The sequence below is a fragment of the Pipra filicauda genome, unplaced genomic scaffold (genome assembly GCF_003945595.2).
Source record: "Pipra filicauda isolate LSUMZ 115617 unplaced genomic scaffold, ASM394559v2 scaffold111_size4109106_pilon, whole genome shotgun sequence".
Lineage (NCBI taxonomy): Eukaryota > Metazoa > Chordata > Aves > Passeriformes > Pipridae > Pipra > Pipra filicauda.
The window spans coordinates 1999761-2016872 of record NW_024103563.1 but is presented as its reverse complement, the minus strand read 5'-3'; the positions used below and the strand labels follow the sequence as shown (position 1 = coordinate 2016872).

The 17112-nt window shown below is 39.4% G+C and overlaps 2 long non-coding RNA genes across 2 annotated transcripts; both read right to left on the bottom strand.

The window, feature by feature from the left end:
- Positions 1–290: 290 nt before the first annotated feature.
- LOC120323500 lies at positions 291–6328 on the bottom strand. Its single transcript, XR_005563991.1, has 3 exons — positions 6141–6328; positions 1694–1795; positions 291–661 (listed from the first exon to the last, which is right to left on the bottom strand). It is a non-coding gene; the product is annotated as an uncharacterized LOC120323500 (long non-coding RNA).
- Positions 6329–8134: 1806 nt separating this feature from the next.
- LOC113993518 lies at positions 8135–16398 on the bottom strand. The gene is made up of 4 exons (XR_005563990.1): positions 16006–16398; positions 9749–10706; positions 8334–8394; positions 8135–8241 (listed from the first exon to the last, which is right to left on the bottom strand). It is a non-coding gene; the product is annotated as an uncharacterized LOC113993518 (long non-coding RNA).
- Between the last annotated feature and the right edge of the window lie 714 nt (positions 16399–17112).

Below are 17112 nucleotides of genomic sequence, written 5' to 3'. Positions count from 1 at the left end.
CATCCATCTCTTCTTCCTGGTTGGGGCACCTGTAACAGACTCCAAAGAAACTCTTTTAAAAAGAAACTCTTTTAAGAGCCGACTTTTCAGTGTAACAGGCACCTTCACCCCATCTGCCTCCAGGCAGCATTGCCTGAGATGCAGCTGAGGCTCTATCTTCTCCCTTTTCTAGTTTCTTTCAGCACCTCTCACTTCAGACTTCCCTGATCCTGTTTTGGTCTAACAGGAACATAACATGGTGAATAGAGCAGCACCATGCAGAATTGTACAATCTCAATTTTAGCCATGTACCAGCTTGTTTTTATTTCATTTAAGAGGCCTCACTGGAGGCATGACAGTTTCATTACCATTGTAGTACTTTACAAACAATACATCAACCAAAGGATTAACTACATAAACATCCTGTTAAACTTGCTGTCATTATTTCATTGTGATCTGATGATAACTGCATAACTTATTGCTAATACTAATTATCAGTCTTGACAGATTTGGCACATATAACGATTTCTCCAGTCCCTTCCCAGCATAGGCATTTTCCTGCTTCTTGATCACCACTGCCTTTGTGTTACTTGAAGAGCCTCCTGCTTTCTCCAGAGAATTTCATAACTCTTTCATCCAATCTCACAGCTGCTCAGCATCCACGTAATTGACGTGGCCACCTCTGGAAAGGAAATGTAAGGATGAGTTGATAAAATATTCTTCTGGACATGGTATTTCTCAGTAATGTCATACATGAAAAGACTGCAGGCAACATGCCTCTCAGGAAGAATTGAAAAGAAGAATTCAAGTCAAAGAAGAAGAGTTGAAAGCATCTCTTTTTTTCCATTGTGGAGAAAAAATTACAGCCACTCATCTGGTTTACTAGTTGTCTCATTAAAAGGTTTACTACACTCAAGACTCTGAATATACAGAACTGTTTTTTGGTTTATAAAATGTAATTATTCTAAAGCATTTCTGTTTAAAAGAGGTAACTCAGCACCCTTAACAACCAGGGTGTCAGCAAACTGATAATTTTAACTTTACAAATGCTGCTACAAAAATGTCTTCCAAAAAACTTTTGCCTTCAGGCGTGTACACAGGCAACTTAGCCTGGGGTTTAGATTTAGTTTCCAAAACTATGGTTTTTTGGACACTTATACTGAGAGGTAAATTTCATTATTAACTGAGGTTAAAAAAAGCTCTGCTAAACCTTCAGTGGTTTGGGGAAAAGGGTATTTGGTAGATTTTAGAGAAAAGTATAAAAGCAGAACTTCTGAGTGTGAGCTTCCTAGCTAGTGTATATCCTTCAGATTTTATAGAAAGCAAAGTATTCCCAAAAACAGACCAATAGTTTCCATGAGTTTCTGGAATCTATGAGTTTGCCAAGCAGATTTATTTTGTACCATTTAAAGGATGAAGTTAAGTTTGATTAAGAGCAAAGAAGTATCCATACATATATTTCTGATGTTAACTATATCAAACATTGGTTAAACCTTCAGAGTATTACTACTGTAGTAAAAGCCACATTTCTCAAAACATGCTAGCATACATTAACTAACAGATTTACACGACACTTCAAACTCTCAGGGTTCTTGCTTAGTACAGAGAGCAAGGAAAGTCTGTTAACAAAGCTAGTGTTGTTTCTGTTTGTAAGGTCTAGCATGAAATGGTATTACGTTCACAAAATTATATTCACCTACTGCTTCGCACTCACCCATAGCTCAAAACATGAATACAAAGCAGCATGACTCAGCTAAATATAACGGGTCTGTGATGATTCCACTGGGCTGTGAAGAACTGTTGAAATTTGATTAACCTGTGAAAAGGGAAAAGACAATGAGTTATGGAGATAGCACTTGCTTCTCTCATAGTAAAGTGTCTACCACATTATGATCTTAAAATAGTGCTACTATTTGGGAGAGACATTTCACAGAAGAATTGACACCTTACACACCCTTCAAAAACCGTAGCTAGCCAGTTGACAGATACCCTCCCTTAGCAAACGGGCTGCTGAGACACTTCAAATCCCAGGGTTAGTGCAACGTTCTTGTTCTCCAGTGGCAAAATCCTATTCAGCCTCACTTTAAAACCTGCTGGCAAATGAAGGATAAATCGCTCTAAGTTTAACACATCTAAAAATGTATTAGCATGCTAGAAATTATTTAAATGGACTTATTTTTGCAGCCATACTTGATTTTATGAGTAGTTTTCCCCTTTGACCTGCCTGCTTAAGAACTCAAACTGTCTTCCAAAACATATTCTCAGATATTTTCTATGCCTCATCTCTTGCTTGTTTTCACATTTCCTACCCTGGTTAAAAATTTAAAAGATTTATTTCTGCTTCCTAGTTATAACTTAGAAAGTCAGCAATGCTATAAAAAAACCCCAGTATGATATTGCAGAGATGTATTAATATTACTCAACATTCAAAGGTTTGCTAAAGCCAAGAACTCAGCAAAGACTTCTTCAATGTATTACACAGAACTAACCAAGAGCTCCCTGCTTTCCAGGGAAGCACAGATTTTATGGGAAATTTACTGTATTAGACTAGTCTATTCAAAACAAACAAACAAAACATCAGAATTTCATTTCAGCTTGGCTTGTACAGAAATTAGTGTATTTCATTTTGCTGAACTGACTGATATGACTCACTTCCTGGCAGTTAACAAAATAGAAAACTACTTTTCCCTTTGCCCCAGAAGGAATATGTTGACTCCTGTTCTCATCCAGGGTTGATATTACAACTATCTCTCTGGTTGAACTGCTTTGGAGTCATAGAAAAGAAGGTGATTCACTAGAAAATTATTTTGGTAAGGGAAGAATATCTGTAAGATTTCTTTTTTTCTAAAGGATGCTTTTTCCCTCGGCCACCCCTGCAAAGCACTGAAAACGGGAAAATCTGGATAAGTTACGAAGTGCCTTGGGAGAAGTCATGTGCATTTTACAAAGTTTGAACCATGAAAATATCTCGTTGACATTGAAAATACCTCTACATTGGTAAATTCCTGGCTTTTAAGAACTTTGATTCCCAAATCTTTGAAACAAGAGCATTTCATATCAGCAAAGCTCTTCATGCAAATACCAGACTTCCTTGTTCATGAGCAATTCCAAATCCTGCTTAGCTCTCATAATAGTCCCCTTCCATCTGAGAGACTTCTGTAGCATGTATCAGATGAGTGTAGTTATTACTCTCCTAGAAAATCTTCTATTAACACTATCTGCTTATACTTCAAGGTAAAGAATATTTCTTCACCCAGGTCACTACTCAATGATACAACTGCAGTTTTCTGGAGTGGAGATATATTGGTCTATAAATCAAAGAAACCTTTTAAAGACATTTCTTGACTACATTCTGATTGTGCAAACACAAATCCAGGGGGAACCAAATGGATACAAAACATCTCCCTGGCAGAGAAGCCTTGCCCTCTTAAATTCATCTTTCCAAGGCTGCCTGTTCCATGGAAAGCACCATAAAGAAAACAAAACCAAATCACACCACAGAGCAAAAGCAGCTAGGCATCTTGAATTTCTTTGGAAATGCTGTTCATTGAAATGATTTCAAACCAAAGAAATTTGTGACTCTACTGATGTTAATATTTCTTCAAAGTACCCTCATGTGTTTACCCATAAGGAGATGATGGATTCACCATTCCAACTTGGCAAAGAACTTTTTCTGTGATCAAAAGGTAAAGCACCCATGAAAGTCCCTTGCAGTCCCTTTTTTCTGATATAAATCTGAAAACACCAAAACAACCACATCACTATTGCACTGATGACCCTTAAGACTGAGCTGTCGCTCGAATACCACTTAGTAAAACCTGTCAAAATGTGCTATGGCCACTAAACTAAAACTAATGACTTCACCAGCAGCCCCTGGCCTCTAACAAGCAGAAAATAACATTGATCTTAATCAGATCAGACACCAGATTCACTCAACTCTATCTCAAAGTCTATTTGATTTCATGCTTCATTATTAAATCAATTAATTGCTTCATTGCCTAATCATTTTATATGTTTCTTATGAGACATATTGTGTTGATATTCAAAAGAGAGCAGGCATAGATATTTTGTATTAGTCACACACAGTAAGAGTGGAAAACAGCATTATTTTTAAAAGATGCAGCATATATAAAACCAATGCCATGAACGAGTTCACCAGACCATGCAAAGCAGTGAGATCAATTGTACCGGCCAGGGGGTCTTTCCTGAGTGCCTAAAAGCCCTGCTTTCACAGGGGCTTCACAAACTGTGACAAGGAGGCAAGCCCTATTCACAAATCATCCTCAGCAGCACCTTTTGCCAGTACACAAGCACTTCCCAGCAGAAGAGCTCAATCTCCTCAGAGCTGAAAGCTGAAACATTTTCAGTGCAGTGAGGCATTTTAGAAGCTGAAACTATACATGAAACACTAAGGTAATCAGCACAGACATGCTGGACATGTGGAAAATTTAAGTCAAAATGAGGCTCTTTTGTGGCTTTGCAATAATAATTTCATTTTCCACGCAACTTGTAAATTTGAGTGGATGTTTATGGAAAATGGGATCGTGCTCTCAAGCATGAGTTTCCAAATGAAGTTGATTTTTAAGGAAGTTATTTATAGTTTATTCTATCAAGCTTTTCAATTACATCTAGATTTTGTAGAGCACTTAACCATGATGCATTTCAGTTCATGATGCAGTTTCATGAATATATAACTAGAAACATTCCTTTCAGACAAATGGGATTCCAACATTAGCAATAAGAGAAGGAATTTGTTAAGATTCAACCCTACAAAAAGTATGTGTATATCTTTTCTACTGCAGATAGTATTTGCAATAGATGTGGGTTGGAAAACTGTTTTTCTGGTTTTTATATTAACTTTTGTCCCAGCTGCCATGCACATATTTCAAAGAGTACTTTGCCTTAGTTTTCCTGAAGAAGTGCTCCTATAACAAATGCTTGATTTTTTACCTTGGATTTAATTATGTGTGGTTTCATCCATTATTCCTTATGCTTATCCATTGATAATCTAATCTGTCATGTTCTCTTCTTCTGTGATTTACAAATATTCTTTGGAAGTGACATAATGACATTAACCCTGCCCTACTTTTGAGGTGTCAATAATTTATATTGAGGTGTCAATAATTATATTCAGCGCTTCTGAAACCATTCCTTATTCGTATCGAAGCTGTACAAGTTGCAGTCAGAGCTGAGTTTCACCCAGCACTATCCTGCTTTTGACACTGACCACCACTAATTCTTTCAAAGGACATTCACCAGGACTTACAAAAGGCAGATATGCAATAGCTTGCTGCCCGTAGAATGATTTTTTGCCCTATTAATTAGGAGTAGATTTAGGTCTTCTCCCACGTTGTTATTTCATTTAATCAATATGATGGCAGCTTTTGAGGTTGAATAATCTGTGAAAGCATACGCTATTTTCTGGAGTCCCAAAGCCCTGAGTGTGTAGCAGGTCATGTCCAACCACCCTGGGACACCTGCAAAGGCAGCCCACTGCCTTTCTCAGGCAGGACATCCGCTGCCAGTCAGTCTGACCAACACCACGAATCTAGCTTCAGTTTGGCGAGAACCCTGCTGGCAATGCAGGGGAATGACTGAAACTACAAGTGAATGACTGGCTTTCAATAAGCTGAGTAATAGTTACCCAGAAGCCAAGTATGCTAGGGGAAATATTAATCTCAAAACAGCTTATAGTATCTTATATTTAGGTGTTCATCTGTCTTTTACACAGAAGCAGCCAAAGTCCACAGTGCTTCACATTCTCCCATGTCTGTTGGTCAGAGTCTCATTTCTATCCATTCCTAGGAAGTGATCCTGACATAAATGTCATAGTGCTTGAAGCTTCTTCAAGCTACTACTCTGTCTTCCTGTCCCAGCACAAAGCCCCAACAGCTGCATTTAGCTGCACTGCTTAACTGTTGAGAAATTGCCTTAATCAAATCTGTCTGACTAATGAAAACCCCAAATGTGTAAGTTGAGGTCACATGTGGAGGACCATGTCTTGTGGCAGATATGCCCTTCTCAGTGGGATGAGCACACTGCAATGCTTGATTGCTGCTAGCCTGCCTTCAGAGGACACCTTGAATCAGCTCTCATACAGCTGCTGTTCTGACTCTCCAAGGGCCTGATATATTTGGCATGTTGACTAGAGCCTTACTTACCATGTAGGAGTGGTATGTCAGGAGTGGGAGGTAGAAGACCTTCCATGACACAAGTGTTGGAAATGCCAGCTGGGAAGCATTGGAAAACAGGGTCTGAAGAAATTAGTCTCACTCTGAACACTCAAGGCTAGATAAGCCAATTCCTTAGCTTCTGGAAGATGAAAACAATTATTCTTCTGGAATGAGGATAAGTAAACACTTGGACTCACCGAATTACTGATAGTTTCCATTGACTTGGGAGGGATTTGTTAATTTTTTAAATTTAAACTATGTGCTACTTGAAGATGTTTTTATTTGAATATCAATTTCCATTATTTCTCTGAGGCATAGAGGACTAATACAGTCCATTACTTATTCAGCAGTCTTTGCTCTCTTTGCTTGACAGATACTTGTCTCTAGGAATTAATACTTCTTCTGGTGAATCAATTTACAGGAGCACTTTCATACACTTTCATAAGTTAGGCTGATTATATCCAGTTCTCATAAGCTGAGAATCACATTTCCTCACGTATGTCATCCATAATAACACAAAACTTTGTTTCCAGGGTTCTGCCTTCACTATTACAGAATCAAAGAGTGATTCAGGACTCTCTAAATAACCCTCCCATCCTGTGACTAGGAAGAGAGTCACCAATTTCAAACTGAGAGAAGAGACCACTTTCAGGACAGTGCCCCAAACAGGAAGAGGAGAAAAAATGTGAGAAAATGTCAGTGGTTTTAATATCCACGATCTGTCTTCTCTACTCAGTTTATTAAAAATTAACATCACCATTTGGCACTGCAAGGATGTGCTGTAGGAATAAGAGGGTTTAAGTCTAACATAATCATGAACGGGGCAGGTCGTTCTCACATTTCTGTTATATAGTGTTCAGAAATCTTTTGCTTAGTGTGAAGAGCTCATACCAAGTGCTATAGAAACTTAGATTGTGCAATACCTTCCTGGAATAAGTCATAAATTTGTATAATTTACATAAGTATTACAACTTTGCCCAGATGATAGCACAAGTCCAGGGTTTAAGGTTCTTGCTTCTGGTGAGTGTACCTTCACCAGCTCCAGTACAGTTTTTTTTACTGTAAATGTGGTAAAATAGAGAAAAGTGTTGCCCAGAGAGGTTGTGGAGATATCAAAAACCCAACTGGACATTGTCCTGAGCAACTGGCTCTTGCTGCCCCTCCTTAAGCAAGGGGGGCTTGACTAGATCTCAAGAGGTTCCTTCCAACCTAAACTACTCTTAAGACCATAATCTGCACCAGCAACACAAAAGAGTTATTTTATTACTGACTGCTATGTTCTTACACATGTAGCATCATTTTTTGGATCGTCTGTAGTTTTAATTGGGCTACAAGTAACTGCAAATAGATCCTATTGATTACCCTCTAGTTGGGTATAATGTGAGGAAATGAGGTCAAAGATAGCTTCAGCAATGGAACAAACACGTCATCGGCTTTAGTGGTCAGCTAAAGTGTGTGCAATCAAAGTCATACAAAGGGCAAATCCTCTTTCCGGCAACTTGCTGTACTAAAAGAGATAACCCTTGCCTTGCCTGCGATTACTTTCAGAATTCCTAAGTCTCTGCTTAGGAGTAAAAGGGTCTAGGTAAAACAAAGCTAGTGAGAAAGGTTGGGTTTTGGCTAAACTTTGAGGATGCAGCTAAAACTTTTTACCTTTATTTTTCCCCTGAAGAATGCAAATGCATTTTTGAGCCACTAACTAAATCAACAATGTACTTCTGCAAGTAACAAAATTCTACCTTGCTTTCAAACATGCACATAAAGGTACTCCTGTTACTGTGCTTTCTTTCCAGAGCACTGTGCTGTGTCTCATGCAGGGTCCTCAAGGCCCTTACCAGTTCTGCTTTCTATCAGAATGTAACTGATCCATCTCAGGTTGGAATTAGAAATGTGACTCTTCAGCTTCTCCTTGGGATAGAAATCTCCACAGACAACTCAGAAAAGAGGGATCCTTACCTCACTAGCTAGAGTTCATCATCTGTGACTAGTAATTTCCTTTCTCATCAGAACAATCCTCGATCATGGTAAGAGATCAGTGGTACAAGGCATAGCCAGACAACACTGTTCCTCTTGTTTTTACAGCAACTTCCTGGAATGAATTTATATCTTTAATTTCAGTTACTTTAACTCAACAGCTGTCAAAAACTTGCAAAATATTATATATCAAGAACACAAAGATACCTTTATTTCTTTAATACTGTGCTAAACAAGTCAGAAGAACTCTCCAATACTTTTGCTGCTTCTTTAGAGGAAAAACAGAAGTGTATTACTGAAAGTCTGTATAAAAGCAGAGTTTGGCTAAAAGAAAACTAAAAGAGACTTAGTAAGTTTACTGACATCTTAATGAAAGTGGAAATTTCCAAGCAGAAAGTGCTCAGCAGGGAGCATTTTTGTATGGACAAAAAGACATACATAGTGCAGTGAACCACATTCTGTAATGTTTCCTGCACGTATCCTGCAGTGATGAGCAAACAGCGTTCATGGCTCCAGGACACTACACTTTTCACACTCAGCACAGAAGGAAGTGTTGCAGCATCGTCTCATGTTGGGGAACACAGAAAACAGGGGAAGAGGATAAGGGGAAAATCTCATCTGAAAAGAGACAGCAGTACCTGAGCAAGTGCGCTCTCTCTCTCTCTCGGGCATACACCAAGCCTGCAAGCCTGCTTGCACACAGGCCAGGATTGTTTTTCAATTGTCTCAGCTCTCACTTAGCTTCAACTGTAGACTGTGACTCTCTGACTCCAGCCACTGACTGTGACTCTCACAACTCCATGAGGTGGGGTCTTCTGCCCTGTCTGAGCTACTGCCATTTGCTTCACAATGGGAAAGAAGGAGCTCTTGCTATTTGTAGATCAGCTGGGACACTGAGATGGATGTGAGGCAAGGTTGGCTTGGGTAACTTCTAACAAACTCAGGAGACTACTTGGATAAGCAAAAACTCCCTGATCACTCATTTAGACAGCTCAGAAGACTGGTAAAGAGGTGAGAAAGCTGCCTGCAGACAAGTTGTTGGACTGACAGCATGACATTTAGGGTTGGACCAGTACCTCTGCTTTATCTTTAGCTATGAAAATAGCCTGGTTCAGACCTACATCTGACATTCAACTCCACCCTAACAACACTGCCAGCTCCATGGGCCACTCCTCCTCTCTTCCTGCTGCTCTGTGAATCAGTGGAAACAAAGGGAGTACTGTCTGGATGGGAGAGTCACGACTTCCAGAAAAGCTGAGCAACAGAAAAGAATACAGATACATTATTTTGTCTCCATTTATCTCTTCTCAGTTTCTTACTGCACTTCTGCAGAAGTGCAGAGATTATTTAACATTTAGTGGGCAGAGGGGAGTCTCTATAGCTTGTGGGTTGCTGTATATTCACAATTTTGATGATTAGTATAAAATAGAATGTAAAACCTTGTGCCATGTAGTAAGACATTGCTACATAGGTCAGAACACCACAAGAATTTGCAGGTAAGAAATAATCTTAGTTATTGAAACAGTAAAATAAAAAACCGTAATGGAGACAAGGACAATTTACACAGGTATTTAACACTCTTGGAAAAAAATATCTATTTTTGCCAAGAAAAATACACTTACCAATAGACACAATGTTGCAAAAGCCTTAAGATTACAGTAAATATTTTGGATAAGGATCAAAATACTTGTAGTTGAAGCAATTTATGTTTTCCTGCAATTTTATGAGGGTAGACAAAACGGTCCAAAATATGTTCAAATAAACTATTTTACATCACCATCCAAGTATTTTTCCTTCCTGCAGTAGAAAATGATGAAAATATCAAAGTTTACAACACTACAGAGCTTGGTCTTTTCAGATGATGCACTTGCAAATTTTTCATTTGTTTCGTTTTTTATTCTGTTAACTAAGGACTTTCAAACACCACTTGCACCTAAACCCAGAACCATATCTGGTGAAATGCAAGTCATGCAAAACCTGTGCAGCAAGCATGAAAAGTGAACTGCTCTGCAAATACCACTGCAGTTTGTCACCAAGAATTTCTGTATTTTAAAACTAACAATGAAAAAAAGTGCTATAAATTTAAGGACAAAATATGTGTAATAACCCTTTACAGTCCTCACAGTCGGTATTTGCTGGATACATGAAGTCAGTTATAGGGCAGCATCTGTCAAAAACAGGAGGCTCTTCTAATTATCACTTCTTAAACATCTGCAGTTTATGGAAAAAAAAGGAGAAGAATGAATAATTGAAGAACACTCACCATTTGAAAGTCTTAATATTTCTCAGAGATTGTTATGCTATTCTGTACCTCCTGAAAAGAACACTGGAAGGAGGAGGGATGGCAGAAATAAGCATTTTCACAATACTATGATTGATGGAGGACCAAGAATTCAAAACCAAAAATCTTTTAGGAAAAACTCACCAAACAGGAATCTTAATCATTTCAGACTTCTGGAAGGGAAGCAGGTGGAATGTGGAACATATTTGGGTTTTGGCAAGGCAATAAAAATACTGATACTGACCTTGAAAAGCTCATCTCTGGAAAGCTGAAGGCATTTCGTGCTATTTTCTGTTATCCTGAGGAGAAAAGGAAAAATTCAGGAATCTTGACAGGGTAAGCTCTGGTCTTCATATGAATTAAAGCTCAAATCACTGAAGTTGATGAATAACTTTACACGGATAGAAAACAGTAATTGAATTAGTTTTATATAAGTTCATTTTACCCCAAAGTGACTTCTTGCAGCTATGTCACTTTGCTCAGTGCCATCTCTGCCCCTTTGTAACTGTGCCATTATGAGCAAATATCTCTGGTTACTTACTGCTGATGTACACATCTTGTCTACACAATAATACTTCCAAATATCTCCCCAGAGCTAAAAATGAGCTTATTACCAGAAAAGATAGTATTACTTCCATATTGTCTCTACAGAACCAGTGCAAAGAGAAAGCATTTGAAGTTTTGCTCTGCTCTTTCATAATGACCACTATGTCTGGTTTTCATAGTGGGAACACAGAGTACAACTGCTGCTGGGAACTGCATTTGGACCCAGATCATCCTTTCATGCACCATGCTGGCATGGCTTTTTTATGCTCTCTGGCATCTGAGTAAAAGTGCAAACACCCCTCTGTTCTCCAGAGCTGCAAGAGGAGAGTCTGAAGCCAAAGGCAATCCTGTCACTCTCCTGCAGAGCTTTTCCCAACTGATTCTCATTATAATCATGCCTGGTAATTGCTAATTTTTAATTATCTTTGCAGTTTACACCTGTCTAATATCAAACAAATGCTAGCTGCCTTCCCCTTCTGCTGCTATTTAAGCCACTACACAAAAGACACTGCTTTAATATTTAACCTCTGGGCCTACAACAACTACAGAGAAGCACAAGACAGAGATGAAGCAGTAAAATATTTGTAACTAGCTTTAGAAATGTCCTCCAGGTCTCTGCACCTAGCTCTGTGCTTCTTTGCATTCTATGGACAAATTAGCACTGTAGCGGCATACCACACACAGTTACCTGCGACTTTGCACTCAGAGCTTCAAGCCACCAGAAGCAATTACCCTTGAAGGTGTGCCTGTAGGTCTTAACACAGCATTCACCCAAAAAAGGATGTGAGGGAAAGGCTGGGAGGCCAAGTGATTGCACCAAGGGGTGGGGCAGTACACCTTAGCTGAAGTCCCTGTGAGCCCCAGACAGACAGACAGAAATATCACCTCATGCTGCACTTGGCTCACCACAGCACAGTCACCTCCTTTAGGAACACGGGTGATGAAGCTGCACATGGGCAAGAGCTGTCTGTCTGCGGCTTCAGAAGCCACTGAGCAGATGAATAGAGCAAAGAATAGAGGGGCCTAAACCCCTCTTACCTACCTGCTTTGCTTTTTCCATACCCAGTATAAATTCAGACAAAGAACACCTGAATAACTTCTGTTTAAGCACCTCAGACTATTGTTTAATTCAAAGAGGAAGAAGAACAGCTAACAATCCAAATATTTGTACTTTGGTCTTTGAGAAGCACAACAGGCAGAGTCCCTTTCTGCTTAAGTGTGAAAGAACAAATGAATAAGTTCCTTGCTCATAAATCCAAGGCAATTCTCTGTTCTCTTCTGTTAATTGTGCATTAACTTCCACGCTCAAGCTTCCCTTGTTTTTGAGTTCAAATTTGCTTCTGGTGCACAAAGATTTACAATTTCTTCCTCCTGTCTCTTCAGTAAGTTCTGAGAACTGCCTCCATCCCTTGATGCTAATGCTTCCTCAAAATTAACCCTTAATCAAAGGCATCTAGTGTTTCAGCTAAACAAGTTAATTCCTCACCTGGTATTTTCAATAGGGTTTTCTGATATATATTATACTTCCTCTAACCTCCTTCACCATATCAATACCCTGGAGACACAGTGAGCTTTAGAGGTAGGCTAGCTATGGAACTGGCTAAGTTCTGTCATCTGGAAACAAATGCAAGTACTCCCCTATTGCATTTATGTTGGCTTTACCAGTACTGGTTTCCACTGTGATTAGAGCAGTTGGTGCTGGAAAGTCACTACTGGAGCCATGGGGAGGCCTTACATCTTTAAAAGCAGCATTCTGGTTTTCAGGCAGGGTGACGTATTGAGCTTATGGGCTACGCAAGTCACCTGCGGCTCTTTTGTGTGGCAACATAACTAAGGCTTAGACACTGATCCTTTCGTCTTGCTCACTTTGACAGATCACTCCCATATACTTCCAGGAAAATAAGACTTCTCTTATAGCAAAAATCCAGAGAAGAAACAAAAAAATCCCACAACAACCAAGCAAACAACAAAACCACCACCAAAAAACCCCAAACCCACAAAGTCTTTACACCATGTTTTTCTTAATCCACCTTAGTTTTCTTGAGAGTGATTGTGACATCGAATGATTCGTTTTGTGGAATCAAAAAGCATGGCGTGAAGAGATTTTTTTTTTTTAAGAACTCTCATATTTCAAACGGTTGAAGTGAATATTTTCTCTTCCTTCAGCCTTTCAGTTCATATCTGCAAACAGGAAGTGTGCCCTCCCTGCCCAGGTCCTGTGCCTGCTCAGGACTCCCTGGGAGCTTCCTAATGAGACCAGACTTGTTCATGAGATGAAGGGGCTTCATGTTTTTAAGAGGGCTCTCCTTAGAAGCTTTTATTTACTTGTTAAGTAACACATTTGTGTGTTATCCCTTCTGAAACTGATGTGGATGGAATCAGGCAGACAGCACATGTTACATTACATTGTGAGGCTTAACATTTCACTAATTGCATTGACCTCTTTCTGTGAATTGCAGATTATCCCCTGCTCATAAAGCACATCTGATTCCTTTACATAGTTGTCCATGCAATGTGATACAATCACAAAGGCCCACAAGGGGGTGAAACCTCGTGATTTATCTATCCAAATGTAAGCAGACAGCATCTCCAGTTTTCATCAATACTTTGTCCACATGAACAGGATGAGGAACAAAGCTCTCTTATTTTCTGCAACTTATGCACAGATATTTCTTAACTCTTACTTCTCTTTTAAACAGATATAACAAAACATGAATTGAAATAAGAAAAGCAGCTGATGGGCTCTGACTTGGGCATGTGGTTTTTCAATTCCATGAAAAGTTTCTGCAGGATGTAATGGGAAACAAAGCATCAGTATAGAGACCTCAAACGGCTATGAGTCAGCCATCTGCTGACATACCAAGGACCTCCATTCAGCATCTCTATGCTGAACTGCATCTTCTGAACGACAATGGGTCCTCTGGCTACTCATCAAGAATTTTTGCTGAAATGTCATGCATGCATGTAACTCCCTATGAGCTGGGAAGAGCATCATTGCTCCTTCTTACTCCATTGCACTAAGTCAGAGAAGCTATTAGGATAAATGCATTCTCTATGATAACTAGGTTTTATTACTTTGGCCAATTTCTCATAAACAAAAGTGCTAAGATAAAGCAAATAGTCTGCTAGCTAGCTCAGGACTGAGCACAACTTACATGAAATGCTGAAGCAAATGCACCAGGAAAGGTAATTCCAAAAGCTTCAACTAAATGAGCCATTACGGTCCTGCCAAAATTCTCAATTGCAAAACCAGCACCCGAGACAAGAGCCCACTCAAGTTAGCACAAGTCCTTATGCTGGCTTCAGTGGACTTTGGATCAGGGTCTTTCATATAAAACCACCTGCACCTGTGAACTTTCCTATTTATGAATAAAGTGAAAAGATCACTTCTGAACACAAAGAACTGTGTCTAACCGACTGCTCTTTATGGCTTTTGCTCTCCATGTAGTAATTTGAAGACGAATCTTTCAGCTGATGCTTTTCACTCTCCCATGCACAAAATCTCCCTGCTGCCAGGAGCAGAGGAAAAAAAATGTTATTGGCTAAATTAAAACCCCAAAATTGCAGGCTTGTCTGTAGCTGATTGCTTCTCTAAGCTGCTCTGTTTCAAAAGGAAATCTCATTACTGCTTGTATAATGATCTTATTGATCATTAAACATTGCCTTTTACTAGAGCTACAGTAACACTAGAAGGATATTTGATTAAGAATGGATAATTTCTTTCAAATACATTCACGACCCTTCTGCATACTTTTTACAAAATATCATAAACAGAGTAATGGAATATGCACGAGCAAAGCAAGCTGCACATGTAGGAACATGCTTGTTTTCTCATAGATGGTCTCTTTAAATATACTAAACCTTTTTTATGGTTATCTTTCAAATGAGGAAAAAAAAGCAATGAGAACACTAATAAAAAGTTCAAATGTGTCAACTTTTTTTAAAAAAAGAAATACTTGGTATTTTTAATTCTCCCACAGCACTTCTTTGATCAAAAGTATTTCTAAACTTTAACTACAGAGGTCCAACATTAGGTCTGTCTGAAGGTGTCTTTTTCTGGCTGAATTTACTACTTGCTAAAGGAGAAGGGAAATTGCTGAGCTCTATTACATATAAATGTAAAAGGCCAAGTGCCTTTGCTGCATTTGCAGGTCTAATATTTTACAGGCCTAATATCTGTCATGAAGGGGATTAAAAATTATGAAACTTGTAATTATTCACTTTCTTTATATTATCCTAAATGCTTAATTGCTCAAGTTTGTAACAGCAGCATAGCACTGTAATTTAAAAAAAAAAAGACAGGGATAGCATGAGGAAATGAGGAAATTTCTAAGGAAGGGAACACGATGACTATATCTAAATTTATAGTAAAACTTCTGACTTGAGTAGATTTATTCTCTTGGACACACAAATAGATGCACTAACTGTGGGTTACCAGTCTCAATAAGATGGTCATGTTTTGTGCAGTACAAAAGTCGACTCACCATAAAAGCCTGGTTGGAATTTCCCATCCAGGGAAAATCCTGCACCATGGTCATGTACTTACTCCCATTTCAGCTCCTGTGAGCTGGGCTCTTGTTCCCAAAGCAAGACATCAGGAATCATAGATGTTTTTACTGGCGCACACAGTAAGCAAGCTATCTCACCACAGAGATACATAGGCAACAGCATGAGGTACTGCATCTTGTTTCAAATCTTCTGCTTAACTATTAATTCTGGGGTGCAAGGTGGAGCAGCAACTGTGGCAGAAGAAGTGGGGAAGATGTGGCCACAAGTCAATAGCCAGAGTGATCCACAACCCTTAGGGAATCACAGGGCAGGAGATCTGCCCTGCAGCGTACTGATCCCTGAATAGCCTGTGAATGCTTTGAAAGGGACATCTGCCGAACTAAATCTTGGATTTAAATTTAATCCAAGTGACTTCCTCTGCATTTATCTAGGGCTTTTGAGCTGAGAGGAGAGCTGCTGTGCTGACCAAGAAAGGAGATGTATCATTTAGTTAATGTCTTTTCTTCCCTGGATAAAATACACAGAAAACATCCTTTCACTGACCTGGTGACTCCATGCAATTGCCAGACATGCCTGCAGAGCTGTCCACAGTGCTCGGCTGACCATGAGAAATCTGGATGTTGCTCCATGACCAAAGGGCAAATTGTCAAAAGGCAAACTGCTCAGTTGTGGGACACTTCACCACAGCTCCTCCTATGAAAATGCCTCTGCCACGGCTTGTGGGAAAGGTGTCAGATATGAATGGATGTCTCTGCACCCAGGTTTTATACACACTTGTTTAATACATCATGATCTTGACTGGTTTGTTCTCCCAGCCCTGAAGTTTCCAGAAGCTGAACAGAGGTGAAAGACACTTAAGCAAAGAACCTTGTGCAACAGACTGGTACACAGTCCCAGCCTGACTGCTTACAACTGGCTGTTCAGAAAATTTTTCACGACAGCACCAGGAGTTGCAGGCCAAAAGGGTAACAGTAAGGGATAGTTTAATCTGTAAGAAAACATCAACAGAGGAAACAAAGGTTAAATCATTTCAGTGTATCACTAACTCCATTATTTTAAACTTGTAGTATCACTTCCCGTTTTAGAAAGCACAGGAATTTATTTGATCTTTCACATGTGCACTGAGCAGAATTTGGCAGAAAGGAAGAATTACTTTTTCTTTAGAAGAAACCTCCTGATATTGTACAGAGCTGCAGTCACCTAAGTAATAGGTGCTCCTGAGCACAGCCTCTGGAAATCCCACTGTTTGCCTAACCACACTCCCTGCCAGGCTCTCAGGTGCTCAGAGCAGCACTGTGGGGAAGGATTAACACCTGCCCATGATGCATGGCCTGAGCCCAACTTCCACCAGATGGAGGCTGAATTACCCATTCAAAATATGAAGTTAAAAATTTGATCCTTCCACCAGACAGGGGCTGAATTACCCACTTAAAACATGAGGTTAAAAATTTGGTCCCGGCACAGTCCTGCTGCAGATTGGAAATCTTTTCCTCCTGATCCACATTAAAGATTTCCTAAAGCAAAGGGAAAAAGGGTTTTTTGGTACCTTGTCAATCATTGAAGGTATAATTGTAGTACAAAGAAGTTCTTGTGCTCCATACCAACTCAATGGAAGGAAATTCTGGATTGAAGCTACAGTTTTAACTCATT